We start from the raw sequence: 26327 nt of genomic DNA on the forward strand, positions 1-26327 counted from the left end.
CGTTTATAGAATCCAGTCCCTTATTCCTTTCACTGGCATCCTTACGGCGATTTGTAATCTCGCGTCAAAATGAAAGCCAGCGCGTAAACTCCCTGAGTTGGCAAGCCACAATAAATTGCGGAAGAGGTGATCGAGCGCAGATCTGTAGTATTATAGAACCTATAAATTCTGGTTAGTTCACCTTAATATATGTAGAATTATTTGAAGGAGTGACTAGATCTTTCCCGATATCTAGTGAGGAACAGAACTAGTGTCATTATTCTGAGCTTCATCTGAAATCTTTTCAGCCAATTTTCATTTGAACATCTGTAAACAGGAAATGTATTCTAGAATAGGGTTATTCTAGAATAGGCGCAGCTGCATTATAAGATACCCTTGAGCTAGATTTAACATAACACTAGTATGTGAAATAGACGCCGTCTGCACCCTAAACTGACCCCATTCCTGCTTCTGCAATTAGAATTTGATGGTGTTGTTTTGACTCTTATTTGCCTTTGCATTTTATTGACATAAACAAAAAATCTAGCCTGAGCAGGGCGGGGTGCCTAATACAGTTGTCAACTGCTGTTCGCAATCTTTAGTGCCCTCTTTACCACTTTTTGGCACTTGAGGAGCAGGCTGTTTAGATCACTCATTGTTCCGGAAGCAAAGACGACAAAGCAACAAGTTTTGCTGCCCTATTGTGTGTGGGCTTAAAGTGCAGTACAATGAGGGGCTCCAAGAAGTGCTGGGGAATGCAGGTTGCTGGCTACCGGTGTGATAAGGAGGTGGAGGGGTCTATGTCTTTTTAGGCGTTTATCAAAAGTCCGCGTGATGCAGTTTCCTCCTCTACAAATAGACCCTTGCAGGAAACACGTATTGGTGTCTATAATTTAAATTATTATTGCTATGTTCTTTCAAGGGTTACGTAGATCGGTCCGACTAAAGAGAGGCATGGCATATTAGTAAAATGGATTCGAAATTGTAACAAGAGGTACTTACTCTCTTCCCATGGAAAACGAATATCTTATGTGGCGAACGAAAGAAAAAATACGCATGTGAGAAATCAGAATGAAGCACCCTTAGTCACTTCCTGAAGATACTCATTAGTATTTCCTGACTTGGTAGACAAGTCGTTTAGTACTCGTTTTGGTTTCACACTTTTTGAGCACTTCCCGTTCATTAAACTGAACATCATTGTTGAATTGATCCTGAGCTTAGTAATCACTGAGCCCTATATACAACCTCTAAATACTGTTTGCGGTGAGATATGTGCTGATTTTCTCGCTATAAGAACTCCGAATGAAAATAACTTAGAAGATAATGTAATTACGGGCAGGATGCTTTATACATAATGTGTGCTCGGAAGTGCCGTTGCATTTCGGAAATCGCCCAAGGCCCCCAATTCATTCTTGTCTGTGGATATAATAAAAATTTTCCTATGTGGTTTGTGTGTGCAATACTTCACTCTTCCTTGTAGCGATAGGCCGTCAGCAAGAAAGCAATCAGCAGTGGACTCTAAAGAGGCTCGCATTTTTCCCGAATGGATAGTAGGAACCCATAGGGTAGACGAGAACCCATTTCATGCACTATTTTAAAACCCTGCCAACTTCAAAGCAATTCTCAGGCAGGAACAATGCAGTAGGTAATTTCGTTACGTGCACTGAAGTTGCAAAGCTTTTTATTTAAAGATTTTACAGTTACCTAGTTCTCTTTCAGGCCTCATGAAGGGTTAATTAGCGTTTATAAGACGACATAAAAGAAAAACAACATGGGCGCTGAGTCACCACTGTTTAGTGGGGTGAAAGAGATCGACTTGTTTAGCCCTCCAAAAACTATGCTATAGCACGCGCGAACATATGGGGCAAAGAGAAAATGCGTACAACTGTCACAATCAATACACCTACTGTGATATTAGTGGTTATTGCAATTTCTTGATACCTTGTAGGGGTACGTCAAAAAGCTGTATGTGTAGATTTTAGTAATCCTATGTGGTCTCTTCTTCCTTGTGTGTTGTTCTGGTTGCGATAAAAGTATTAACAATGTTTAGCTAAATATGGCGTCTCGTATTCATGTTACATCGAAGTTTAAGTGTAACAGAAGGAAAATTTTGCACTCTCCCCTTCTGTGCTTGAAAAAAAACTGCACTGTGCGTCATGAAACGCCAGCTATAAAAATCTAACCTCTTAATTGGCATTGCTCATTTTTGTCCCAAAATTTTTAACAACTTCCGCAATTTCACAGATTCTGGTGCTCCTCCTCCAGCTAGAAGATTTAATTAATTGAAGGAAGCTCGAGTTCGAGACTACTGGGAACATTGCCCTTTCACGTATGCAAGCCTTTCCAAAAATGCACTCGTCAATGTACATCAAGAAACATCTTTAAAAATCATGTACATAGATAAAACCAACAATAATAACGAAATGTACTTCGCTCCTTCTACCACAACGTATATATTTACCTTTCCTTCTCCCGCCTGAAGAGATAATTTATGCAGGAGCATTGTATAGAAATAGTGATGCTGCCAAACTTGAAGAAGGAATTTAAACATCAATACGTCCTGAAGTTGCAGAATATGATGTTAAAATTGTGTTAACAACATTTCAAAATTATTTCACAACCACAGCAAAGGCATAAAGCGAATAAGTACACTATAATACTTACTCAATGCCTCGATTGTAGTAGGTGTCGCTTGAGTTAGGAAAAAAGAAGATAAAGGAGAGATTTTGGAGATGACCCTTCAATATTGCGATCAGCAATGCATTCACAAAAACAATATTTCGATACCAGAAAATGCTTCCTTCCTCTTAATTTCGAGTAGATATGCAAGTGTGAAATGGATGTTATACTGGCGTCGTCCTGTAGTCTCACTCTTTTACACGGTAGAGTGGCTGTGGCATGAATGCAATTTGTTGCGCTAGATGCCTAAAGGCTTTCCTTAACCAGTCCCGCTGCAATTATACATGTTCTCGCGCTGTTTGAGAGCATGCCTATACGGACGCTGGCCTGTTACTGGCAAGCGCCATTGTCTGGTTGTGAGCGTGTAGAGCCCTGCTAGCCTGTCGGCGCGCTCATGCTGGCTGAGGCATCACAAAGAGTGAAAGACGCTCTGTGTTTATCTTATGACATTGTCTAAAATAACAGCGCTGACATTTGAGCATACAGCGCTCAAGAGCACCTCATTTATTTTAGGCACGCCTTTTTTGCAGCATGTTTGAATATCCACCAAAACGTTGGATCATTTTGCCCCTCTTGATTTGCTAAAGGTCTTTTATGTTCTGCTTCGTACTTAGAAACATTGTGAGGGTGCACCAAAAGTGGGAGTGGTTCCTGCCTTTAAAAATCTAAGTCAAAAAAGATAAATATAATGAATAAGACATTTGCAGACGCATACGCTGCGACAGCATCATCGCAGTATGTAGCCGCTTGTGGGAACCCACGCAGGTTTTTAGTGTCCTGAATCCCTTCTATTCTTCTATATACTCTCTTAATTTTACACGCTGCACTGTTGTGTGGAACGGCACCGATACTCCACGACGGAGGGTCCACAACGAAATCTAAAAACGTTTCATGTTCAAGCAATAGGAGGCAATATTTTAGCAGCCCACCACGGAGCGACAGATTTCTTGCGCCATCGGCTACAGAGCAGACGTGCTCTGGTTCGCTCCGACGGTGGCTGCGTTTCCATGGAAGCGAAACAAAAAGGCACCCGTGCAAGTTTGAAATTATTGGACAGTCTAAATTAGTCCGGAGCCGTTTTATCTCTCATAGCCTGAGTCGCTTAGGGCTTAAAACGGAACTCACCACTAGCAGCCATTTTGAAAGCTGTTTTTAACAGCCGGCTATTTATGGCTTGTATTTTCTAGACTATGGCATATGTTACATTTGACATAAATGAAATGAGACGTAGAGCTACACTCTCTGCACCGTATGAGAAATAAAGTGCGGCTGAATTCCTTGTCTAATAAGGAGCACACAAAATAAATTAAGGCCAACAACTTGTCTCTGCCTTTATGGGTATCGAATAGAGAGCTTTAATGGTTCGATCTGAGGCTGTCCTTTACGATTGTCGTATGCTAGGCAATTTAGTAGCAAACTGCATACATGCAGATAAATACTTAGTTATCCAGGAGCTATTTAATTTGTGCCTATGTTATTCCTACTCATATACCCGTCGTTACTGGGTCGTAAGCTACCGCAGTCTGTGAAAGGAAGCGCAACATAGTCATAAAGGATCCGCTTGAAGCAAATGATACGCAAGTCAGACATGGATGGGGAGAAGCTAGGCATCAGGGTCGATGGAGAATATCTCAGTAATCTATGGTTCGCTGATGACATTACCTTGTTAAGTAGCTCAGAGTATAGATTGCAAATAATGATTAATGATCTATAAAGAGGAGAAGCAGAATGGTAGGCCTAGATATTAATATTGTGATTGAATGTCATCTTCATCTGAGCGTAATCATCATCGGTCATCGTGTCGTGGGAAGAAGGCGAAGTGTTGATGAGCATCGATCGGCTAGTCGGTAGCTGCTGCTTCAGCTTATCTGCAATAGAAAGGTAAATTTGCGGGTGTGTCTTTCTGCATCACAAGTGGTGGAGGTGAGTCCTGATCCCAGCGTCCTCAACGCCGCACCCCCTGAAGCTCCGTTCCGGTCGTGTTCTCGGCGGCACATCAACCGCCATGGCGCAGTCACATCCGCCTGTTCTAACTACCATTCTAGTTCCTGTTTCTACCGATGTGCATGCGACGGCTGTCCATACCTCCTCTGCACAGCTGACGTCGCATGGGCACTTGTCCCTCACCATTTGACCCATTTAACATGGTCAGTTCCGTCACGTCAATGCGACCCTTCTGTATTCGCTGGTCTCTGCGGTGACGACGTCGAAGACTGGCTAAAAAAGCACGATCGGGTCAGCCTTTGTAACGGGTGGGACGCTTCTATGAAGCTACTCAAAGTCTCGTTTTACCTTAGCGGCGTGGCTAAGACGTGGTTCCTCAACCATGAGGACGCCCTTTCCTGACTGGCTTCAGTTCACGAAACAGATTCGAACAGATTCGCCAGATCTTTGGTCTGTTTCTGCTGGTCCGGCATCTTTCCAAAAAAAGCTAAAGACCCGTGTGTAGCTTCCAGGAGAGACATACACATCCTATATATTGAGGACGTACTCGCCATTTGCCGTAGAGTCAACAATGCCATGGTCGAAGCTGAACGTGTTGGCCATATTTTAAAAGGGATTAGTACTTTTGCCTACGCTGCTCTAGCTGCCCAGACATTCGTGCCACTTGCCAGCGACTTGACTACCTACAGTCGCGCCGACTTAACAACACCTGGGATCCGAGGCAAACTCCCAAATCTGATCTGCGCACCATGATCCGCTCTATTATACGGGAAGATCTCCACGATGATATTTCGTTGGTGCCTGCTTTCTCACGCCCACCTGTTGAAACTCCTGATTTGCATGGAATTATCAAAGAGGAGCTTGCTTCATTCAACCGTCTCATGGCTACAGAACCACCAGCCCCACCCTACGTTCCGACATATGCTGAAGTGACTGCGGCCCCTCCTCGTCTTCCTGCTCACAACGCGCATGTGCCACCCAGCCTCGCCGCCCTGTCCCCGCGACAACTGGTGTATATGGTAATTGGCGGCCTGTCCCACCTCGTCCAGTATGTTTCTACTGCGACATCCGCGACCATGTTACACGTGTCTGTCGCCGACGACTGCGAGTTGAGCGTGCGAGCTGCGGGTACGTTCGACATGACGACGCATACCAGCTTCTTCCTCGACACCGATAATGACCTCCGTCACTCTTCCGCTCCGTCGACTTCCCCTGACCAGTCTATGACAGCACGGCCACCCTGTCGTCGCTCCCCATCCCCCTTTCGCCGAACTTCGTCGCCCCTTCACCCTCCATCTGCAGCTTCTGTCTGCCACACGGAAAACTAACCTGTGCAGTTTACGGAATTAAAACTGCACCGTCTGCCGTAGCTCAAATTCCTCCTCTGCTCCAATCCAGCATTTGGACTGCATTCGTTGAAGGAAATGTACTGGAAGCTTTAATTGATACTGGCTCCGCTACTTCAATTATGAAGCTTGACTTGTGTTTAAAACTCCGAAACGTGCGCACTCCTTACACCGGCCCTCCTTTACGCGCTGCAAATGGACAGATTAACCCTTGTGGAGCGTGTACAGCCCCGAGTCACCTTTGACGGCACCTTGCAATTCATTGAGTTTGCTGTCCTATCCTCCAGTGTCCATCAACTCATCGTCGGCTGGGATTTCCTCCAAAACACCTCAGTATAGTCATTATGTGTTTCCCTCCCACTATTGAGGTCACTGAACGCAACAATGTTGCCGAAAGAAAACCACCTTCCTCCCAAGTAAATATGCTTGCCAATCACGTCCTCTATCTCGGCAACGAAGATATTCTATCTGTGACATCTGACGCCGTCACCGACGGCGACGTCCTGATTACACCCAGACCTCGTCTCCAGTCAAGAAATATAATCACCAACGTATCCCTTCTTCGCTTCTCCAGCGGTTCTTCTCTTCTCGCCGCCTTCAATCCCACACCAGAGCCCATTCTTCTGCGCCGCGGCTCTACTTTTGCATCAGTTGCTTTCGCCCAGCCTGTCACTCTTCTTCCCATTTCCACTTCCGATCACCCTTCTTCATCCCCCGCCTCGCTCAGTGCAGCACTTCGCCACACGATCAGCACCGACCTGACACAATACCCGCTGTATTGAGCAAGCACGCAGACTCGTACGACGTCAATTCCGCCGCATGGGGTCAAACCGCTACAGCAACGCATCGCATCCATACCGACAGATCAGGCATAGTTAGACGCCGGCCATATCGTGTGTCTTAAGCCGAGTGGAAGTTTATTCAGGAAAATGTTGCTGGCATGCTTGCACGCAACATGATAAGCCCATCGTCCAGTTCGTGGTCATCGCCTGATGTGCTAGTGCAAAAAAACGACGGCTCGGTTCGTTTTTGTGTATATTACCATGCTCTAAATAAAATCACTCGCAAGAATGTGTATCCCCTCCCTCGAGTTGACGACGCCATCGATTGTTTACAAGGTGCCCAATTTTTCTCCTGCCTTGACTTAAGATCAGGCTACTGGCAGATCGCCATCCATGAAAATGATAACGAGAAGACTGCCTTTGCAACGCTGAATGACTTATACGAATTCAATGAAGTGCCGTTTGGACTCTGCAACGCTTCTGCTACATTCGAGCGCATGATTGACCCAGTTCTCTGCAGTTTCAAATGAAAAACATGTCTTTGTTACTTAGATGACATCGTCATTTATTCTTCGTCATTTTCTGATCACCTTAATTGTCTTGATAAAAGTTTTGACACCACTTTCCAGCGCTGTACTACAGCTAAGCACGAAGAAATGCCGTTTTGCATCAAAGTCAAATAAAGTTCTTGGCCACCTCGTGTCAAAGATCTCCGCCGTTTCCTCGGCTTGGCATCATACTTTCGCAGATTCATCCGCAATTTCGCCTCAATTGCCTCATCTTTACATGCGCTTCTTCACACCGACACGCCTTTCGTCTTGTCCTTTGCTTGCGAAAAAACAGTTGAAACTCTTAAACGTGCTCTGACTTCGGGCCCCATGCTCGGTCATTTTGATGACAAAGCTCTGACTATTTATCACACCGATTCCAGTAGCCATGGCAATAGCGGTGTCCATCTGTAACGCCAAGATACCTCTACGGAAAAAGTTGTTCCCTATGCAAGCCGAACTCTGACACCTGCGGAACAAAGCTACACTGTTACCGAGCAAGCATGTCTCGCCATCGTCTGGGCTGTTCAGATGTTTCGTCCTTATCTGTACGGCCGTCACTTCGCGGTCGCCACTGACCACCACGCCCTATGCTAGTTATCCTCTTTGAAACATTTGTCTGGTCGTCTCGGGCGATGGATGCTCCGCCTTCAAGAGTATGACTTCAGTCGCTTACAAATCGGGCAAGAAGCAAAAGGACGCCGACACTCTCTAGTAGCCACATCGCTTCGCCGTCGCAACACATGTCTTCGCATATCTCTCCTGTCCCAATGGAGTCAAGTCATTTAAACTCTACAGTTATCCAGTCTTTGATCTCCTCCTCTATTAGTCCCACGCCAGTTATAGACTGCAATCTTGCTCACCACCAGAGTGCTGACTCTTACTGTGGAAAGCTGATTGATAGTCTCAACGGTGTTATTAGATCTCCAAATGCCCGTCTCCGTTGTCGGCTGAGCAATTTTAGGTTACATATTAGCACATTTATTTGGCACAACTACAGCCCACTGGACCACATCTGGGTTCTAGTAATTCCTTCTTCTCCGTGTCCTCAAATTCTACAAGCCTTACACGACGACCCCACCGCAGGTCACCTTGGATACCACAAAACCTACGAACGCATCAAAAATCGTTTCTTCTGGCCTGGCCTTTCAACCTTAGTATTGAAATATGTAGCGTCTTGCATCCCTTGTCAACAACGCAATTGGTCTACGTCGCCTCCTGCCGGTCTCTTCCAACCTCTCCTTTTTCCATTCGCTCCTTTCGAAGTCGTCGGAATCGACTTGTATGGACCCCTGCCCTTGACTCCAGCTGGAAACCGCTGGGTAGTTACTGCCGTTGACCACATCAACCGATAAGCTGAAACCGCAGCACTTCTTTCCGGCTCCGCTTCCGAAATCGCCAACTTCTTCCTCCACACCATATTTCTTCGCCACGGCGCCCCTCGTTTCCTCCTTAGCGATCGTGGCAAGTCGTTCCTTTCCACCAACCTCGCCGCAGTGCTTCATGCTTCAGGCACGATGCACAAAACTAAATCTCCTTACCACCTTCAGACCAATGGCCTCACTGAACGCTTTCATCGCACCCTTTCTGATATGCTATCCACCTACATTCACCCTCAGCACAACTGGGACTCTTTACTCTCTTTTTTCACCTTCGCCTGCAACACTACCGTTCAACGAACCACCACCCACTCTCCGTTTTTTCTTGTTTATGACCGCCATCCTACCATCTTCTCGAAGCATCTTTCTACGGAGTTTCCACTTCTTCTGCCGCGACTTCTCACGAACAGTTCGTGTCTCGTAATTTCCTCTGCTGTGATCGTGCCGGCCTTCAAACTGAAGCCCTTCAAGCTTCGAGGAAAAGCATGTATGATACGATCCATCGCTCAGTGCCTTTCCGCCCTTGAGACGAAGTGCTACTCTGGACACCTACTCACATCCCAGGCCTCTGTTAAACGTTCTTGAGCCGTTTTATTGGCCCGTATACGGTTCTAGAACAAACTTTCTCTGTAAACTGTCATCACACCTGCATGGCCTGTTCGCAGTCCTCAGTAAGTGTCGTGGCATTGAGATTGTGCACGTGTAGCGTTTGAAACACTTTAACCGCCGACCTTGAGATATAATTTGCGACCAGGATGGTCGCTTTCGTTCGGGAGGGGGAACGGTGTAAGCACTGTGAGTGAACTTCACCTTCATGTGAGCGTGATCATCATCGGTCATTGTATCGTGGGAAGAAGGTGAAGTGTTGATGAGCATCGGCTAGTCGGTAGTTTCTGCTTCGGCCTATCTGCACTAGAAAGATGAATTTGCTAGTGCATCCTTCTGTCTCGCAATATGCAGAACATTGAGGTAAAGTCGAACAGCGTAGGAAAGGAACAGCAGCCTAAGATAGGTAGCGAAGCGCTGGAAATAGCCGAATATGTCTGTTTACGACAGGTAGTGACTGCAGATTCGAACTTTGAAAGGGAAATAACTAGGTGAATAAGATTGGGATGAAGCGCATTTGGAAGGTGCTCGAACTGTATTACTAGCCGCTTACCGGTATTACTCAAAAGGAAAGTGTATAACAGTTCCCTTCTATCGGTACTCGGATATGGGGTTGAAAAATGAAGAATAACGAAAAGGGTTCTGATCAAGTTGAGAACAACTCGGAAGGCTGTGGAACGAATGGTAGGTGTAACGTTAATAGATAGGAAGCGTTCAGAGGGGTCAGAGATTTAACTCAAGTTAATGACATTCTAGTTAAATACTAAGAAGAAATAGGCATGGGCAAGACATGTAGCGCAAAGAGAGGACAACCGATGGTCTCTAAGAGTAAACAATTACATTCCAAGGGACTGTAAGCGTAGCATTTGGTGGCAGAATATTACGTCGGTGGATGAGGTTAAGAAATTCGCAGGGGTTAAGTGTATGCAGATATCACAGGACTGGGATAATTGGAGGAAAATGGGATAGGCCCTCTCCCTGCAGTTCGTATAGTCCGGCTTATGATGATGACGGCGACGAAAGTTTCTGACCGGCTTGCAGGTGTTGTGTCTTAATCGTGGTCCCAAAGTAGTTAATTCGATTTTCATCTCACGGTCCGGTATTATAGGAGGTTTCCTAATTGGCAGCTTCTGCCAGCTCGACCACTTAATGTTTCAAAAACGATACCGGTGTGTCTACGAGCACGACTAATAGCGGCTCGTTGATACTCGGAGTGTCGATCAAACTGAGTGCACAGGTTGGGAGGCGTGCCCAAACGCGACCAGAGGAGACCATGCACACTTCTCAGATAATATGACTCGGATGCCTTTTCCACTTACTTTTCCACAGCTTACTCTTAATTGCAAAGATTACCTCAGGCCCTCAGAGTGCAAGCAGCTACGAAGCGGCTGAAAATGGCAGCAGCTTTGGTAGTGGATAGACACACACTTTAAACTGAACCTGAAAAAGTTTAAAGCAAACATTTTATCGAAAGAGATGGTTCTAGCAGTGTAGGTCGAAGAACTAAAAAAAGTAAATAGGATGCGATAGGGCTCAGTGATCTTCGAAGTAGAAGTGAAGCTATAGGGTACTAATGGCTAAAACATAATTATGTTCTTTTTGTTGAGAAGATATTGAGAAACAAATTGTAGAATTCCTAAAAATAAGGATGTGGCTGGCAACACAACACAAGCACACAACCTTGTTCAAGCAATGCCGCTATTGCATGGTAGAGATCAAATGAAAAGACCCGAGGGGGGGCACTGACCTTCTCCCCTACATCCAGAAATGAATAATTTCGATGACGTCGTGCAGTATGTATCCAAGAGAGCCTAAAACCCTGTAGGCTGCCCTGGTAGGCGACTCAAATTAAGAGAAAAAAAACTCGTGTGCTACGCCGATGGCCCTCTGAAATGAGCTGCGGTCAAAAAGCAGTGAAAACCAGAGGAAGAGTGAGGAATTTCGACTGCAATTTGCTGAACGATACCTCGACCATATTCCAAAAACAAAACTAGATCATAATTTGACGTTGAACAGGTGACCTGCTGGTACAAAATAAAGCGGCGTTCTATTGCCCTCACATTGTGAAATAATAAAAAAATGTGAAGGTTTTCCTCGTTGTAAAGAAGAATCACTACGGATTAGTAAAAACCTTATTTAGTCAAGAACTGGAGATGAAGCAGAAGATTAATTAAATATGAAGCTCCAATACAAATTAAACTAAAATGCAAATGACACATATTTAGGACTTCGCTCCAGACCGCTGTCTACTCAGCTGTAACCGAAGATGATAAAGCCAGCATTCAATCATTAGGTGATAATCACGAAACTTAGTGATGTGAAGGCATAGAAGTAGGACATACGGTGTTAGAGAAGGGACTGAAGGGTTTCTCAAGAGGCGATTTAGGTAATTACGGAACGCTTATGCGTAACAACATCTTGTTGCAGAAAGTGTATTGAACTAGAAAGCCCTGTGCAAAAGAACTTCTCATTGAAGGCAGCAAATAGAATTGAAGAGGTACGCAGTATTTTATTGGTAAGGAAACTAATCCAAGTATCCATAACACGCCGAGAATTCTAGATGTGTTAAAGAACGGAGGTGAATTGAACTAGGTTTGGGAAAATCAAGTCATAGGAAAAAATGTAACTTGCAAACTAAACTTAAAAAAGCCTTATCATTACCAATCCGGATAAAATAGTCGAGGAAGATACCACGTGGTATAGATTTATATATATCAGGAAAAAAACATTATGCCAGTAATGACGGGTGCAAATTGGAAAAGGAGTTGCCCACGCCCTTGTTTAGGAAACTTAGAAGGAAGAAACGGTTATCCGCATTCAAAAGAAGGTAGGAACCTTGTAATTGTAAAATAAGTACAAACCTCTCGGAGCATGTTTGTAAGATTAGAAATAAGAAGGTACAGGTTCACTATGTCCGCGCACTGACAGATTTCACCTAGAGGGCACCGGACTCAGAGAAATCCTGGACGGTCAGGTAATTGCGTTCGCATTGCTTGAACAATACCGAATAAGAGAATCGCTAATACGTCTTTGAACTTTGGCCGTGAATTAACTGCGCCAACAAGCCTACGCCGGCTTTCAAAAAGCGAGTCAATAATTCAGCACATTCATACCAGCGAGAATGTAAAAGCGTTGTAACACAATGACAGAGGAAGCACAGCAGGACATGCACTGCAAACTATTCTTTCTCTGTCTTCATCTTTGTAGCGCTGTTATTATCATCCAGTCTCGATGAATCGCCAATGGGCCTAGCGTGCTGCTGTAATGTAAGTGCAAGTCAACCATACCGTCGCGGATTATTAAACAATCCACAAAATATTACTAACCGCTGTACACATTGTTTAAGGGTACATTTTTAAGACCCCTAAATTTAGTAGTTTAAGATGAAAAGATGTATTTTTTGGACCAAGCTCTCGTCGGACGCCGAAATAATGTACCAATGAACTTCTCTTCAATTGTACAGAAAACAAATCAACTCATAAAATAACTCTTTAGCTGTGAAGGAAGGCGTGCCCACGTCAAAGGGGCAGCGTTTGCTTAGCGGCCCGGGACACAGCGGAAATTATGCGAAGCTTCCTGCCAATTACAATCATTTGCCTTACAACAACGTTTTAATGTTTCATCATGTAAGGACGAGGAAACAAGCAGTCCCAAGAGAGGAAAGAGACCCATTAGTAGATCATGATTATACAACACGTGTTGATTCGCCGAACTCGAACCGGCTTGCAGTCTTCATGACAGCTACGCCAACGCCAGAACAACCTCTTCACATTAGTCAACGACGGCAACTCTCCCAGTGCCTTATTTTGATCCGCATTACTTCAAACACATACACGCACGAGGACATGTTACAAGAAAACGTGCTGTGCAAGCCCGTCACTGCAAGTGTCAGGAGGTGTCTCCACAAGTGCTGAAGTGGTATGGTCGAAGCGTCCACCCTGTGAATAATGCCCCTGCGTCCGCAGATTTCACACTACGTTGGCGATACGTTACAGAAAAATACTTTGTTGGTTCATGTGAATGCATAGCACGCGGCCTCGGTGAACCGCTTCCATGCCAGTATTCGAAATGAAAAAAATGTTTCTAAAGCGCTGGCGTGTGTCAAAGTTCGCTTGGCGATTATTCGTAACACCAATACTGAGAGAGCAGTATGTTCTCGGCCAGTTTAGAGGAAAATGCATGTCCGCTGCTGAAACGTGGGTGACTATGGGAGCCAATTAAAATACATGCATTATAGCGCTGCATAAGGAAAACTACATGCTCTCCCGCTTGCTGCAAGGGAAAGGACATTCATTGCCAATAGCGAGGTCGTTACCTTTATATCGAGGAAGACAAAAAAACATGCCACACGGAAAAGACTTGCAGGCAATACGAAGTGGGCGCTACTATCGGTGCACTATCGATGCATGTCAGAAGCTTACGTGCATTACCAGCGAGCTGCCTGCGCGTATCGTACACATAGTTTCAATTGTGTGAAAAAAAAAAATCCACGGTTTCCTCACGTTTCTGACGTTTGTTTTTTGTTTTCGCAATAATAACCAATATAGTATTTTCTAGTGCGCAGCTTTAAACGCTTAGTTGCCTCTAACCACAAACTGTACTATGCAAACGTTATTCAGCAAAATTTAGTGTTTTGGGCCTGTAATACTGTCGGCTTTTGCTATAAGTTACTTCCATTGCTGTTGATGGTTTCTTGCTGGAACTGTCTCATTTATTGTTTCGAGAATATTTTTCTGTTTAAAACATACCCATACAGTAAAACATACAGTGGGCGAGGTGGCAGCAGTGCGAGCACCATGCTTACTCGCTGCCTGTTTCTTACGCAGATTGCCTTCCTCGTTTGTTATCACTTCGACTATGCTTCGTTCATGGCTCCTGACGCCACAACTCATGGACACTCGCCGCCATCGCCGATGTTCTTGGATGAATCAGCTGGCCACTATACGAACTGTCCTATCTCTCTTACGGATCATAGTCTTGATCTGCCTGTCACCACACGTGTATGCAATCCGTGCAAAGTGACCGTCACTCTACGTCATCCATACCTCATCAAGCCCAGTCTCGAGACGTTCAAGGACCTGCCTATAAATTGCGTGCTGGACCGTTCCTTCATCAGTGGGCGAGGTGGCAGCAGTGCGAGCACCATGCTTACTCGCTGCCTGTTTTTTACGCAGGTATGTTATCTTCAGAATGCCCCTTGTATTCGCTCTGATGATCGATTTCTACTGCTGTTTCCTTGCCCACACCACTCTCGCAAGTGCTTTGCTTATGTTTCGCTGTACTCGCAAATTGCGGCTTGTATTAGTAGACTTCTGAGGAGTGGGGATGTTGAAAGTAATCCTGGTCCTCCGCCATCAGCGATGGTTACTCGCTCTCAAAGTAATGTGAGCCCTTCAAATTCGGAAGCCGCCACCGGTCAACCATCGGTGTCCGATATGTTTGCTGAGCTTTTGAACGGAAAGCGAAAATTATCCCAGGATATTGCTGAAATTAAATCTTTTCATGAATCTATTAATGCACGTTTTGAGACAATTGAGTCGCGCGTGGCTGCTCTGGAGTCCTCGTTACAAAAGTCCGCCGCCGACAGTGGCAGTCTCAACAGTGAAGTTGCACGTCTAAGTTCCGAACTTCACAGTCTTTCAAATAAAAACGATGAGTTGGAAAACCGTGCACGTAGGAACAACCTAATATTGCATGGTCTGCCCGAATCCTCTGATGAAAATAATGAACGTCTCTCCTCTGACATCGCAAAATGGTTTGAGGAAGAACTCAATATGAGCTGCCCTCAAATAGAGAGGTGCCATCGTCTTGGAAGGCCTTCACATGACCGTCCCCGTCCCGTGATCATGAAGCTTCTGGACTTTCGGCAAAAAGCTTCAGTGTTAAAAATGGCCACAAACTTAAGGAATCCGATTACCGTATATCGGAGGATTTTTCAATACGTGTCCGCAATATCCGGAAAAAGCTTTGGGAAGTGACTGAAAGTTTCAGAAGCAATGGCTGCACGATCCGAATACGGTTTGATCATGTATTTATTGATAAAGTTCGGTATAACTGGAACAGTTCTTCTACTTCACTGGAAAAAGCATCCCGTAATGCGTCACTAAGTAATGCTACTAATGCAGTAGCCACTTCGCCTTGACTACCTCATCACAGCAATAACCTCCGTGTGTTAAATTTAAACGCTAGAAGCCTGCTTAATAAATTTACCGACCTTAACTCCTTGGTAACTGCTCATTCCCTTCACATTATTGCTGTTGCTGGAACTTAGTTGCATGGTAGCATATACGGCTCTGAAGTTGCGTTAAGTGGATTCACGTTGCTGAGAGCTGACAGACCGAATGGTAGAGGCGGTGGTGTCGCCCTCTATATACAGTCACATTTGAAGTTTTCTGTCCTTGATTCTCCATGTGAAATTGAATTGCTTTTGTGTAAAGTTTAATTGGAAAACACATTCACATTAATTGGAGTGCTTTATCGGCCTCCTGGCTCTGATGCTGATCAATTATTTCTTCTAAGTAAACTTTTGCATAATTTGAATCCGACAAATATAATACTTATGGGAGATTTTAATGTGCCAGGTATTCACTGGCCTTCTCTTAGCAATACCGGCCATGATGTCTCTTTGTCAAGAAAATTGTTACATCTTTCCTTATCACTTGGCCTCAAACAAGCGAACACCAGGCAAGCGGCAGTCCTAGATCTAGTTTTTCTCAGCTCTAATCTATTCGAGAATGGTTTCCAGTGCTGTGTTACTGACGGCATATCGGACCATAAGGCTGTATTATTCTCAATCAGCTGCACTGTTCCCAGAGCCCGGTTCGAGTACAGCAGTTTTCGTGACTTCAACCAGGCCAATGATGTTGCTATAATTGACACATTACATGAATCCTTTGAAATGTTTGAATAATTATCTCTGACCAGTGATGTTGATGCTGTTGTGGGGTTTTTTGAACATATTGTTAAAACATGTATTAATCACTTTGTTCCGCTGAAAACAAAAAAGAAAAATAGAGATTTGCCACGGATAACAAGAAACCTACTGCATTTATCGCGTCGCGTTGCAATATTGCGTAAGTCGAAAAGAAATGGCAATCCTGTCAAAATTGCAGAGTTCAATGATGCCAAGGAGGAGCTACACGTCAGGTTAAAGTCTGCTAAGGATTTTTACTATTCCGTTACATTGCCAAAATTAATGAAAACGAACCCTCGCAAATTCTGGAAATCGATACTACCCAGTAACAGTACTTGCAACAGTTTTATAGTTAACGGCGTTCCTGTTTCAGATTCACTGACAATTGCTTCTGCTTTCAATTCCTGTTTTCATTCTGTATTCACACTAGATAACTCTATCGTTCCTTCTTTTAGCTGTGACTCTTACCCTCCCATCGAAGATGTCGTCGTCTCCGGTACAGGTGTTCTCAATATGATCCTCCAATTAGATACTAAAAAGAGCTGTGGCCCAGATGACATACCTAACTCCTTCCTTGTGCGCTACTCACTTTGGGCAAGCCGATATCTTACCACAATCTTCCGTAAATCATTATCCACCAGCACTGTTCCCCACTCCTAGAAGCTTGCCAAGGTCATTCCATTGTTCAAATCCGGTAGTACTCAACTACTGCAGAACTACAGACCTATCTCCTTAAACAGCCCATTCATGCAAGTTACTCGAACATGTTATTTTCAAACATATCATTGAATTTCTTGAAACCCACAACATCCTAAACATTTACCAGCATGGTTTCCGTCAAGGCCTGAGCACCCCTACCCAACTATTTGAATTTGCGCACGACATTTCTCAGTCATTAGATCTAGGTAGACAGGTCGACAGCATTTTTGTTGATTTATCTAAAGCTTTCGACACTGTCCCACACCCTAAACTCCTACACAAACTTAACTCTGTCCTAAAATACCCTTCCCTGGTTGGTTGGATATCCAGTTTCTTAAATCAGCGTTCGCAGTCTGTATACATTAATTCATCTATTTCTACTCCTGTTAGTGTTTCAGCCGGCGTTCCGCAAGGTTCCGTTTTAGGCCCGCTTTTCTTATTATATATTAACGACCTGCCATGTTGTGTATCTGTAAAAATTCGTCTTTACGCTGATGACTGCGTCTTATATCACGAGATTAATACACCACTTGACCATGAAATACTTAACGACTCATTTTATAATTTTTGTAAATGGTGCAAGGAATGGCAAATGAATATTAGTTTCTCTAAAACTGTTTCCATGTCCTTTTCTAGAAGCCCATCTCCTTCACATTTCACCTACGGTTTTCACGGTCAGGATTTAGAAGAGTCACCGAGTATAAATACCTCGGCTTTCATTTCTCTCATGACATCTCATGGTCTAAACACATTGACATCATATGTAATAAAGCTTTCAAACGTCTCGGATACCTCCATCGTACACTGCGTAAAGCCCCAAAGGATGCCAAACTGCTCACATATAAAACACTTATCCGCCCCATTCTTGATTATGCCTGTATCGTATGGAACCCTTATAAGAAATCCGATATCAAAAAATTAGAATCAGTTCAAAAGAAATCAGTACGCTTCATCTTTCACAACTACGGCCGCGTTTTTTCCCCTTCTTCCCATAATACAGATTTAGGTCTCACAGCCCTATCATCTCGCCGTCAAATAGAATGTTTGAAGTTTTTGCACATACTGGTTCACTCTCAGCGCCTTCCATCACTAAATAATTATTTGAACATTAGCAAGCTTCCATAACTAGAAGTTCCCATAGCCTAAATCTCATTCCTTTCTTTTCCCGCACTGAGACATTCAAACATAGCTTCTTTCCTCTGACCATTGAACTCTGGAATTCGCTGCCTGGACACGTCCGCTCGCTACCAATTGAGCAGTTCTTGACAGCCATTGCTTCCTAATGCCTTTTTATATATATGTATGTATATGTGTATGTGTGTATATATGTATGGATATGTGTGTGTGTATATATATATATATATATATATATTGACGCATACAGAAGACGACGCAAAAGATGACATCTGGGACGACAAGCGCGAGCCTGGAAGTGAAAGAAACTTGAACGCAAGACTTGTTCTGGTCGACCATTCAAACCATCTATCGTTAGGTTCTGCTTGGTGATCTACCGAGACGTGACACTGGTGGAGGTGCTGGGTATGCATATGACTCCTTCCGGCAGTTCACAGCGGATCCCAAACATCGACACGCCTGTCCATCGTGCTAGCCGCCGCCTTCTAGGCCTAGCACCGGAGTACAGTCATCTGCCGAACGACTCCTCAAACGCCCAAGTTCCTCAGACCTCCCAAGCCATGGCACATACCGACCCTACGCCGGTGACTCTACAGAACACCAAGGTGCCAGAGTGCTTTCGCGGGGAAGCGTTTGAAGATGTGGAGGACTGGCTCGACCGGTTTGAGCGAGTGGCAAAGATCAGCCAGTGGAGCGCAGACCAGAAGCTTTGTAATGTTTATTTTGCCCTTCAGGATAATGCTAGAACGTGGTTTGAAAACCACGAGGCCAGCTTATCCACATGGGATGACTTCCGCTGCCAGCTGGTCGACACTTTCGCGAGAACTGACCGACGGGACAATGCGCTGCGCCTGCTTGAAGTGCGCATCCAGAAGCCAAATGAGAGCGTGGCTATGTTTGCGGAAGACATGGCTCGCCTTTTTCGCCGTGCCAACCCTGATATGAGTGAGCCAAGGAAGCTACGGCATCTCATGAACGGTGTCAAAGAACAGGTGTTTGCCGGCTTGGTACGCAACCCACCTAAAACGGTGAGAGAGTTCGTGAAAGGACGCTACTGCTATAGAGCGAGCCCTACAAGACCGGTGCCGCCAGTATAACCGACCCGTTAACTGTGCTTCGACGACTGCGGCGACGCTGAATGCAACCGATAGGACCGCTCTTCGAGACCTCATTAGAGAAATTGTCCTTGAGGAGCTCCAGCGAATTACGGCTACGAAGGCTCAGTCATCACAGGCCCTCGTGGAAACCGTCAGGAATGAAATTCGGTATGCCTTATCACCGTCTGCACCATGTAACCAGTCTCACCCCGTCGACAACGCGGCAGCTATTTCGGAGCCATACCACGCTCCACAACCGGTCAGCTTCACGGCCGACGTTTCTGCACCTCACCACGAGCCGCAACATGAGAGCTATGCCGCAGTCCTTCGTCGCCCGCCTCCAGACCACGCCCCACCGAGCTCATCGAGCCGTCAGGAGACGCGACTCTTCCATGGACCTCAGTCGGCGCCTTCCAGGCGCTTTCAACCACGCCGAACTGACAGGTGGCGCAGTTATGATAGCCGGCCACTCTGTTTCTACTGCGGACAACCTGGCCACGTGTATCGGTACTGCCGCTACCGCGAAGAGGGGCAAGCCTTTCCGTCTGCTTCTGCTCGCCAACACTTCTATGCCGACACTGCCCAAATCGAGGACAACCCTCCGGTCAGCAGGGAAAACAAATCCCGAGGCCTCCGCCGCCGCTCCTCCTCATCACCACAGCGTTATCCTTCGCCGATGCGCCGCAACATTGCTGACGTTAGCCGACAGCGGTCCCCGAGCCCTCACCAGGGAAACTAACAGCCGCAACCTCGCGAGGGGGGTTGCAACCAGTCGAAAAATGCCAAACCCCTCACCACCGCCGCAACCGCCGGCAACCTGTGCTTCTGACGCCGCTGTTAACATTAACATTGACATCGCCGCACTACCGCCGAAAATGCCGCCTACATTACCGCCGACGCCGAAAATGCCGCACCAGATGAGCAGCCCCGACGACGAAGATTACAGCGCCGACCTTGCTGCACTTCCGCCGCAAATGCCGAAAAAGACGAGCAACCTGGATGAAATTGCTAGTGCTGACCTCGCCGTTTCTATTGACGGGCTGGAGGTACATGCTCTAGTGGATACCGGAGCGGATTTTTCAATTATTAGCCAGAAACTGGCTGATACGCTGCGGAAAGTAAGAACCGAATGGACTGGGCTAGTAATTAGAAGTGCTGGGGGTCAGCTACTGGCACCGACAGGGAAGTGCACTGCCCGGATAGGAATAGGAAACGCGGTGTTTGTTGGCAGTTTCGTTATTCTCCCTGACTGATGCAAAGACCTCATCTTGGGCATGGACTTCCTGCGTCTTCATGGGGCTGTAATCAGCATTCGAGATAGCGTCGTTGCCTTCACCAAGAATCATGGAGACCTTGGTTATGCGGAAGTACCACTGATGCCCTTACGCGTCGCCAAGGAGACGGTGACATTACCTCCGCGATCATGCTCTCTTCTTCAAGTGAAGTGCGACGTGGTGCATACCGGCGATAGAATCGCCGAAAGGGCAGTCATCCTGGTACTAAGCCGAGGTGTTTCTATAGCTCGAGGGCTAGTCAATTTGACCGATGGACAGACCGAAGTGCTGCTGACAAACTTCAGCGACGAGCGTCAGCAAATTCCGAAAGGCAAAACTGTGGCCTTTTTCGACAGCATCCTAAATGCGCAGCACTTCTTCTCACTGCAACAGGAAGGCCCAATGTGCAAGACGCCCGTAACCATCGTCGATGTGAGTCCAAATTTGTCTTCTTCAGAACGGGACCGCCTTTTGGATCTCATAGATCAATTTCGAGACTGCTTTGCTTCCGAATCACGGGTCGGCCAAACGCCCTTGACAAAACATCGAATCATTACGGATGACTCGATTCGCCCGATTCGACAAAATCCTTACCGTGTGGCTCCGAAAGAACGTGAAGCCATTCAGCGCCAGGTGGCCGAAATGCTTAGAGACGACGTTATCCAGCCGTCACAGAGCCCCTGGGCTTCCTGCGTGGTGCTTGTTAAAAAGAAGGACGGCAGCTTACGATTTTGCATAGACTACCGTAAGCTCAACCAAGTGACTAAAAAAGACGTGTACCCTCTTCCTCGCATCGACGATTCCCTTGATCGCCTACGAAATGCACGTTACTTCTCATCAATGGACTTGAAAAGTGGATATTGGCAGATAGAAGTAGATGAGAGGGATCGGGAGAAGACAGCATTCGTCACTCCCGACGGATTGTATTAGTTCAAGGTGCTTCCGTTCGGTTTGTGCTCTGCACCAGCAACATTTCAGAGGCTCATGGACACTGTGCTCTCGGGACTTAAGTGGCAAACATGCCTGGTGTATCTTGACGACGTGATTGTGTTTTCGGTCACATTTGAAGAGCATCTACGCCGTTTGCTAGCTGTGTTTCAGGCCATACGATCTGCAGGCCTCACCCTAAAACCCGAGAAGTGCCACTTCGGTTACGAAGAGCTGCAGTTCTCAGGCCACGTCGTTAGCCAAGAAGGTGTGCGGCCTGATCCTGAAAAGCTATCCGCTGTCGCCAAGTTCCCAACACCTAAGGACAAAAAGACATTGCGACATCCTGGGTCTTTGCGCCTATTACCATCGGTTTATTGCTGGCTTCTCACGAATTGCCTGGCCATTAACTTCGTTGAACACGGCTTCATACGGATGCCAGCATAGTGGGCTTAGGTGCTGTGCTGGTGCAGCGCCAGGATTGTGTGGAAAAAGTAATTGCTTACGCCAGCAGGACCCTATCTAAAGCGGTAGCGAACTACTCGACAACCGAAAAAGAATGCCTTGCAGTGGTATGGGCGGTCATGAAGTTCCGCCCTTATTTGTACGCTCGCCCCTTTGAAGTCGTTAGCGACCATCACTCTCTCTGTTGGCTGACGAACCTAAATGACCCTTCAGGAAGACTCGCGCGTTGGAGCCTTCGATTACAAGAATTTGACATGGCCATTATTTACAAATCTGGAAGGAAGCACACGGATGCTGATTGTCTTTCCCGAGCGCCGGTCGAACCTTCCACTATGAACGATGAAGGAACTGCGTTTTTAGGTGTCATAGATGACGCAACGCTTTCCCAACAGCAGCGAGAGGACCAGCAATTGCTCCCTCTTATTGATTTCTTGGAAAAGCGAACTACGGTTGTGCCTAAGATTTTCGCCCGAGTAATGCCTTCGTTCTTTATTCGCAACAACGTACTTTACAGGAAGAACTTCCGCCCAGGGGGAAACAGTCATTTACTCGTCGTCGCATCAGCTCTCCGCAGTGAAGTTTTGCAAGCGTGTCACGACGAGCCAACCGCCGGTCACCTAGGCTACACCCGCATTTTAGCTAGAGTACAGCATGGATACTACTGGCCAAAACTGCCGGCGACAGTGAAACACTATGTACGTACGTGCATAGACTGCCAGCGCCGTAAATCACCCCCTGTAAAACCAGCTGGCCTACTCCACCCTCTTCAAGTGCCAACGAAACCTTTTAAGCAAATCGGCATGGACCTCCTGGGACCATTTCCGACGTCCACAGCTGGGAATAAATGGATAATTGTCGCAACCGATTATCTAACCCGCTACGCGGAGACCAAGGCTCTGCCAAGGGGTACCGCCGCTGAAGCAGCTCGGTTCTTCGTTGAGAACATTGTCCTGAGGCATGGCGCTCCAGCACTCATTATAACAGACCGAGGAACTGCACTTACGGCCGAACTTTTGGAGACCGTTCTCCGCTTCAGTGGCACCAGTCATCGTAAAACTACAGCCTATCACCCCCAACCAATGGGTTGACGGAACGTCTCAATAAGACCATCGCGGACATGCTTTGCATGTGCGTCGACGTGAGCCACAAGAATTGGGACGAAAATTTTCCCCACGTCACGTTCGCCTACAGTACGGCACGCCAAGACACCACTCGTATGACACCATTCAGCCTCCTTCACGGGCTACCAGTAACAACTATGCTGGATGCAATGTTGCTCCCGAATGCTGACACCGATGATCTCGATTAGGACGCCGAGGAATCCGCTCAACCTGCAGAGGAAGCTCCACAACTAGCGCGCGTGCGGATCAAAACTCAGCAAGAGCATGATGCACGACGCTACAATCACAGACACCGACATGTCATGTACGAACCTGGCGACAAAGTGTGGGTCTGGACTCCTATCCGCCGCCGTGGACTCTCCGAAAAACTATTGCGGCGATACTTCGGGCCTATGTTGTTCAGCGACGTTTAACTGACGTAACTTATGAGGTGGTGCCAGACAAGGTGTCGACATCAAAGCGACGCCAGCAACAAGCAGACGTCGTCCACGTTGTGCGTATGAAGCCGTAAAACTCGGACTGACGTCATCGAGACGATGCTTCCTGAGGAGGGGGGCAAATGACGCATACAGAAGACAACGCAAAAGATGACATCTGGGACGACAAGCGCGAGCCTGGAAGTGAAACAAGCTTGAACGCAAGACTTGTTTTGGTCGACCATTCAAACCATCTATCGCTAGGTTCTCCTTGGTGTTCTACCGAGACGTGACAATGTATATATATATATATATATATATATATATATATATATATATATATATATATATATATATATATATATATATATATATATATATATATATCATTAATATCATCAGCCTGACTATAACCACTGCAGGGCGAAGGCCTCACCCATATTTCTCCACATAACCCGGTTCTGTGCTAGCTGCATCCACTTGACCCCTGCGAACTTCTTAACCTCATCCGCCCACCTAACTTTCTGCCGCCCCCTGCTACGCTTTCCTTCCCTTGGAATCCAGTTTGTTACCCTAAGCAACCATCGGTTATCCTCTCTTCGCACTATATATATATATATATATATATATATATATATATATATATATATATATATATATATATATATATATATATATATATATATATATATAATGTTTGTATTTGCTTGGTACAGTTTGCTTTGTTTGCCCACTCCTGCCGTAGCCTCATCGAGGCTGCAGTATCTATAAATAAATAAATACCCAAAAACACCCTCAATGTAGGTTCGTACTTTACGGGGAAGCTCTTGAATAATAAAAAAGCTTGGATATTCTATAGGTTTTGTGCAACAAGATTGCAATAGAAAACAAGATTCAGGCCGCAGAAGAGATTTGAGTGAAAACAATGGACTGGAAAATATTGCCAGTCCCTGCAGAGCAGTGGTTCTTCCGCGCTACAAATACTGAATTTCTGAATAGTCTAAGATCTCAGCGAGTGAGGCGCCATGGTTGTCCTTTTCACTGTGAATTTTAAAGCGATATTCAATCCTTTGGATTCCGGAAAAAATAACGAAGAATGGGTTCGTAATTAGCGATTCCCTGAAGCGAAGCGATTCCCTGAAGCGATTCCCTGAAGCGATTCCCTGAATGTTTTGGCATAAGGTTTGAGTTGTTGTAAGCAGCATGAGGGGGCGCCACCAGTACCATCGCTGGGGCAGCGGCTCGTCTGGCGTCGTCGCCGCCGCATAAGATGGAAACATCCGACTTCTTTTGATCAAATGAGGCAAGTTCCCCGAACAAATTTGGTAAAAAAAATATTAGCGACAAAATGCCCTTTCTGTGCAAAATTTGAACGGCGAGGATTACACGGTTTAGCTGGGAGAAGCATTCTACATTGCGCCTCTAATTGTGCAACGTGCTGTAAACTCAAAACATCAGACGGATTCTTTTAGCTTTGACTTTCGGCGGCATAAGATAGGTTGTATAAGCTTATAATTGATATTTGGCAAGGGCTTTGTGTTGAAGCGGTTAGGCTACAGAACTATGTCACCTCTATTGCACTGCACCACAAACGTTGCCTGTGTAAGCTACTCAGGAAAGCCCTAGGAATTATGAGTATTCTTTTAAATCTCCAACACATCACCGCGCGTTCATGAAAGTGCCCGATGAAAGAAGAAAGCAATCATGCGGAACCATAAATTCATCTGAAATTATTTGCACAACCCAGTTTCTTCTATACTACGCTGGAATATCTGGTTTCGTAATATAGCACTAAAATGCACTAGGTTATATTCACGATAACGATCAGTAGTGAAACAAGAATGTGCACAACGTTTACAATTGCTGGCTCACTCGAAAGGCGCAGCGATACAGTTTATGAATGCTGCTACATCTTACAGCAATGGAAAAGCCACGATTGAAGCCTTCCTGCACGCTTGTGCTTGGGATCTCTGCCAAAATGAGTGCATAATCACAAGATAACTTCGGTAAAAGACCCGAAGCAGAATCCCTGGTTGTCCAATGCTATCAGCTTGGCGCGTGACTGCCTCAAAACGGCGATGGAAGCCTTTGCGCGCCCTTATAACATCCTCAAGAGGCACATTTCACAAGCAGCTGCGCTACACCGCCACTCTTACGATATGTTCTTGGGCTGACACTCCAGCCGGCAGTCTCCAGCGCAGCCAAATCTATCCACAGTTTGCAGTAGGATTTGACTTATCATTAGAGGCTCTTGTGCACTGTTTACATAAAAGCCAGGCTGCACCATCTGATCATTGTAAAGAACAAGTTCCGATTAAGCCCACAGATCGCGGAAAAAGAGGACGTGCATTGGCGGACTAGCTGTCTACAGGTTCAGCCACCACCGCTCCGGTCTTGCTCGCCGCCAGTGCCCGCTACCAGTGTCTGGATCTCCTCCTAACACTTGGTGGAGGTCGCGGGATTTATCTTTCATATCTGGAGCTTGCAGCCGCCGAATTCCGCCATCAATGACTGATTTCAGCACCAACACTACCGCCCCCGCTCCGTCGCCCCTATACTTCCATGCTCCGGGATGCTGCGACTGCGGGACCCGCCGGTATTCGGCGGTACTGACGATCAGGACGTGGAGGACTAGTTTTCGCCGTATAAACGCGTAAGCACCCACAATAAGTGAGATGGCGTTTTGAAGCTGAACAACGCGATCGACTACCTGACACAAGTCGTGAAGTTGTGGTTCACAAATCACGAGGCTGACATCTTCACTTGTGCCTCGTTCAAGTCTCGCTTTGTGGATGTCTTGGATCGCCCTACGGTATGCAAGCTTCGTGCCGAACACCGTTTGAGCGAACGGATGCAGCAGTCATGAGAAACGTTTGCTAGCTACATCGAAGACGTTTTAAATGTGTGTCATCGTGTAAATACATCGGTGACTGAAACCCAGAAGGTTCGCCACATTATGAGGGGCATCCACGAAGACGCATTCATTTTTCTCATGGCCAACGATCCCCGCACTGTACG

The 26327-nt window shown here is 46.0% G+C and overlaps 1 pseudogene; it reads left to right on the forward strand.

The window, feature by feature from the left end:
* The first annotated feature begins 5351 nt into the window (after positions 1–5351).
* On the forward strand, positions 5352–15634 carry LOC146193329 (uncharacterized; annotated as a pseudogene).
* Positions 15635–26327: the final 10693 nt, after the last annotated feature.

The sequence above is a fragment of the Amblyomma maculatum genome, chromosome 4, assembly GCF_055883805.1.
Source record: "Amblyomma maculatum isolate TAMU_Amacu chromosome 4, ASM5588380v1, whole genome shotgun sequence".
Classification (NCBI taxonomy): domain Eukaryota; kingdom Metazoa; phylum Arthropoda; class Arachnida; order Ixodida; family Ixodidae; genus Amblyomma; species Amblyomma maculatum.